At 50.7% G+C, this 5,000-nt stretch overlaps 1 non-coding gene and 1 pseudogene across 1 annotated transcript; both read right to left on the bottom strand.

Annotated features, from left to right (window-relative positions):
* The window catches only part of LOC143220540 (large subunit ribosomal RNA), a 6,465-nt pseudogene extending 4,320 nt beyond the window's left edge, over window positions 1–2,145 (bottom strand).
* A 1,568-nt stretch (window positions 2,146–3,713) lies between these two features.
* Window positions 3,714–3,868, bottom strand: LOC143220539 (5.8S ribosomal RNA). The gene has a single exon (XR_013011640.1). It is a non-coding gene; the product is annotated as a 5.8S ribosomal RNA (ribosomal RNA).
* Window positions 3,869–5,000: the final 1,132 nt, after the last annotated feature.

Below are 5,000 nucleotides of genomic sequence, written 5' to 3'. Positions count from 1 at the left end.
AACGCTTATACAGAAAAGAAAACTCTCCCCGGATCTCCCGACGGCGTCTCCAGGTCATTTTGGGTTACCCCGACGAACACTCTTACGAGGGCCCGATTGGTAAGCGGTTCCGCTGCCGGGTTCCGGAATAGAAACCGGATTCCCTTTCGCCCGATGGGTGTGTGTTTATCATTTAATGATATTTTGCTCTCTCTTAGGACACCTCATCTACATAGGATTTCTCTTAGGGCTTAGGATCGACTGACTCGTGTGCAACGGCTGTTCACACGAAACCCTTCTCCACGTCAGTCCTCCAGGGCCTCGCTGGAGTATTTGCTACTACCACCAAGATCTGCACCGACGGCGGCTCCAGGCAGGCTCACGCCCAGACCCTTCTGCGCACACCGCCGCGACCCTCCTACTCGTCAGAGCTTCATGGAAGACGCGCCTTTAAAAAAAGCTAACGTCAACCTCACTTGCCGCTGACGGCGGAGTATAGGCGCGACGCTTCAGCGCCATCCATTTTCAGGGCTAGTTGCTTCGGCAGGTGAGTTGTTACACACTCCTTAGCGGATTCCGACTTCCATGGCCACCGTCCTGCTGTCTTAAGCAACCAACGCCTTTCATGGTATCCCATAAGCGTCGACTTAGGCGCCTTAACTCTGCGTTTGGTTCATCCCACAGCGCCAGTTCTGCTTACCAAAATTGGCCCACTTGGCACTCTGATCCAATATAATCTCGTGGCTTCATTGATCCAAGCAAGCCAGAGATCTCACCCATTTAAAGTTTGAGAATAGGTTGAGGTCGTTTCGGCCCCAAGGCCTCTAATCATTCGCTTTACCAGATGAGACTCGCACACGTTCATCAAAAGAGAACGAGCGAGTGCCAGCTATCCTGAGGGAAACTTCGGAGGGAACCAGCTACTAGATGGTTCGATTAGTCTTTCGCCCCTATACCCAGTTCCGACGATCGATTTGCACGTCAGAATCGCTACGGACCTCCATCAGGGTTTCCCCTGACTTCGTCCTGACCAGGCATAGTTCACCATCTTTCGGGTCCCAACGTGTACGCTCTGGGTGCGCCTCTTCTCGCAATGAGAACGAGACGCCCCGGGAGTGCGAGGCCGCATCGTGACGCGGCCCATCCTCCCTTGATCGACGCTAAGGTACGATCTTCACTTTCATTGCGCCTTTAGGTTTACATGTCCCAATGACTCGCGCACATGTTAGACTCCTTGGTCCGTGTTTCAAGACGGGTCCTGAGAGTACCCAAAGCAGTAGCGTCGCTGACCGGTAATTCAAAGCTTGGCCAGTCCGAGGACACCGCCTGCTAACAGCTGGTTAGGCCCGGAGCCGGCGCTAGGTCCGTACCATCCGGGTGACAAACTAACCGAGCTTGCGGCGGGCCTGACGCACACACATTCGAAAATGGATTGGTTGCGGCCCGATACCGTCAGAGTACCGTCACGCAGCCGGCCAGGCGATCGAGCGTCTGCCGTGTGCGCACGAAGGCGACACGACAGGCAACAACTCGAGCCGTAGACCGACACGCAACGGGTCGCGACGTTCTACTAAGGGAGAAGTGCACGACTACGCGACCGGAACATTTGCCGAAGATGGTGTACCCTCGCACTGGAACCACCGAAGTGGCCCATTACGGGCTATCTGCGCACCAACGGAAGCCAGCCTCGTCGACGATGAATCTCCCCATTCGATCTTTTGGGTTTCTCAGGTTTACCCCTGAACGGTTTCACGTACTCTTGAACTCTCTCTTCAAAGTTCTTTTCAACTTTCCCTCACGGTACTTGTTCGCTATCGGTCTCGTGGTCATATTTAGCCTTAGATGGAGTTTACCACCCACTTAGGGCTGCACTCTCAAGCAACCCGACTCTAAGGAGAGGTCCTCCCGAAACGCGTACCAGTCGCTACGGGCCTGGCACCCTCTACGGGTAAATGGCCCCATTCAAGATGGACTTGGACGCGGTTCGACGTCTCGGGATAAATTGACCCTCCTGAACACTACATTTCCCAACGGCAGAACCGCGGGATTCAGTGCTGGGCTAATTCCTGTTCGCTCGCCGCTACTAAGGAAATCCTTGTTAGTTTCTTTTCCTCCGCTTAGTAATATGCTTAAATTCAGCGGGTAATCTCGCCTACTCTGAGGTCGTCGTACGTGATACAAAATTTTGTGTGTTTCGGCCGAAAGAGCGTAAAAGTAGTACTCGCGAAAACGTACAAAGCACAAAAAAAAAAGAAAAAAAAAGAAAACGAAACAACACTACACGACAGAAGAGAGAAAAAGGTAAACAAAAAACCGATATATGCCTTATGCGCCACACCAAAGTGTCAATATAATTCTTTCTTCATCTCTCGTCGATCGGAAACTCTCGCTAGACGATCTGGCCGGTTAACTTTAACGTCCGTCGAAAAGAACTTTCGGGGACTGGACGACCGACAGATCGCGCGGTTCCGCACGAATCGACAATGAAGAAAAGAAAAGACATGGGGCGACCGACATAAAGGTTTTCATCATTGGATATACCTTTTCTCTCTCCGCGGTGCTGTTCCGTGCGTGAACACACAAGTGTGTCTTTTGCGTCGTGTGACAATCAAGTTCGAAATAAGCCTCGCCAATAGAGGAGTATACATATTATTAAAAAAAAAAAATAATAATACATATAACCCGGTGGGATTTCTTTTTCTCTCTACTTCTATATAATTGAACCAAAAACCACGGGGGTACAGAAACGTTGCGCACGAAACGATTTATCATCGATCAAACGCAAAACCAAATTAGAGACACGAGAGAAAGAGAGTAAGATCTCAAGACGCTCATAGGCCGTCATCAATACGATTCAACGCGAACGTGGCGATGGAATGGCAATCGCACAGATTAGCGAGGACACGTCGACGACGGGGAATAATTCCGACCCGATCAAGTACGACGTGCTCATCCCGCACATTGCTGCGCTTTGCTCCGCTGTCCATCGATCATCAAAGCGTTCGCGATAGAACGAGAGATCTCTTTCGTCTCTTCCCTCGAAGACTCGAAAAGGAATGTGTGTTTGTCGAAATCGCCGGCAACGACGACCCTCCGCCGTATGGCAATTATAACGTAGAGTTAAGAAACTCATCCACGCACAGGCATATTCTCTCCCTGGGGCTTAACATTGCCACACCACACACACTCTGTGTGCCACACAGTATTCTTTCTTTCTTTTATAATTTGTGTGTCCATCTCTGTAGTCTCGCGAGACTCTTGTAAATATACCTCTTTCGTATATACGCATCATTTCAGGCGACGTCGGGAGCGCGTTAAATGTTCATGAGTGGAAACGCTTCTTTCCGCAAGGCGAATCGTTTCGCAGAGAAGGTGAGAGATTTGGAGATCCTCGTCGAAGCGGTGCCTTACGGGCGGTCGTATTTTCAATACGACTCACGACACCGTAAAAACACTCACGCAAGTCCGAACGTAAGAAATACCAATCCCTACTTCGCCTCTCGTGGAAACTAGATATATATATATTTGTATGTGTTTATAAGACGCAATGCAAAAATTGGCAATTTTCACAGAACCGCGACAAACGCCGACGAAACGCCCATCATTCGCTCGTACGTAGCATCTTTGCAACCCGACTCCGAAACGCTCTTTGGCGCCCTCCAAAAATATATTTGGAGAGGTAAGCGACGGCGGGGACTTACAAGAGCAACGCAAGCAGTTTATGGTTACGTAAACGACCCTCAGCCAGGCGTGGTCCAGGAATTGTATCCGTGGACCGCAATGTGCGTTCGAAATGTCGATGTTCATGTGTCCTGCAGTTCACACGTTGACGCGCAATTAGCTGCGTTCTTCATCGACCCACGAGCCAAGTGATCCACCGTTCAGGGTAATCGTATATATTTTTGATTTACAAATCAATATATGTATATGTCTCTTGTTCTGCGGTTCGTAAGAACGCATTGTACCTGAACGCTCCAACCAGCGCGCGAAGGAGATTCGTTCAGGCGTCGTTTTAAGGACGACACTATCGTCGTCCGTGGAAACGGAAAAAAAAAACCGTCAGATACGCAACACGTATCCGACGGCCGGGCGAACAGTACATTGAAAAACCGTTAACGTGGAAAACGCGGAGATGAATATATATTCTCTGAAAACGACGGGGATCGTAAGACAACCCGATACTGGATCCAGAGATGTAATAATATTCCTCTCCTCTTCACTTCCATTTCATTTGGAATGATGTGAGAACGGAGGACTTCACAGCCGGCTCTGGCAGCGGTCATTCGTCCCAAGCTCTCGCGATGCGCACTATTGGGCCACACGCACGGAGTAGGGTGTCAGACTCACGACTGCTTTAAAAGCGAGCTTCACGAGCCGGTCCACTTCCCGTATAAAACACATTTCCATAAAATGTTGTGTGTGCTCGAGGCAACGATAAATTCCGATACAAGCGGACTCGCGAGCCGGCTCTGGCCGTAGGCGCGATCCCCGTTCTCGTCCCAAACTCGTCTGCGCGCACTATTGGGCCACACAGAGAGTAGGGTGTCGTCGGGAATAATCGCGCCATAGGCTTTATAGCGAGCGTCACGGCCGGTCCTCTCGGAACACCGTTTTTCGTCGGAACGATATTACCATATTTTTATTTTATTCGACAGATTAGCGGACTCACAGCCGGCTCTGGCAGCGGTCATTCGTCCCAAGCTCTCGCGATGCGCACTATTGGGCCACACGCACGGAGTAGGGTGTCAGACTCACGACTGCTTTACAAAAGCGAGCATCACGAGCCGGTCCGCTCTGGCGAATGTATAATATTATAATAAATATACGTTCCGTCGTCAACGAACACCGCGTGCGGCGCAGCAACGTTTCGTGCTCTTGGTTATACGCGAACCCGATACAAATAGAGAGCGGGACTCACAGTCGGCTCTGGCAGCGGTCATTCGTCCCACGCTCTCGCGGTGCGCACTATTGGGCCACACGCACGGAGTAGGGTGTCAGACTCACGACTGCTTTAAAGGCGA

The sequence above is a fragment of the Lasioglossum baleicum genome, unplaced genomic scaffold (assembly GCF_051020765.1).
Source record: "Lasioglossum baleicum unplaced genomic scaffold, iyLasBale1 scaffold1172, whole genome shotgun sequence".
NCBI classification, from domain to species: Eukaryota; Metazoa; Arthropoda; class Insecta; order Hymenoptera; family Halictidae; genus Lasioglossum; species Lasioglossum baleicum.
Note: the sequence above shows the minus strand (reverse complement) of the source record. Positions and strands in the feature narration are given on the sequence as shown.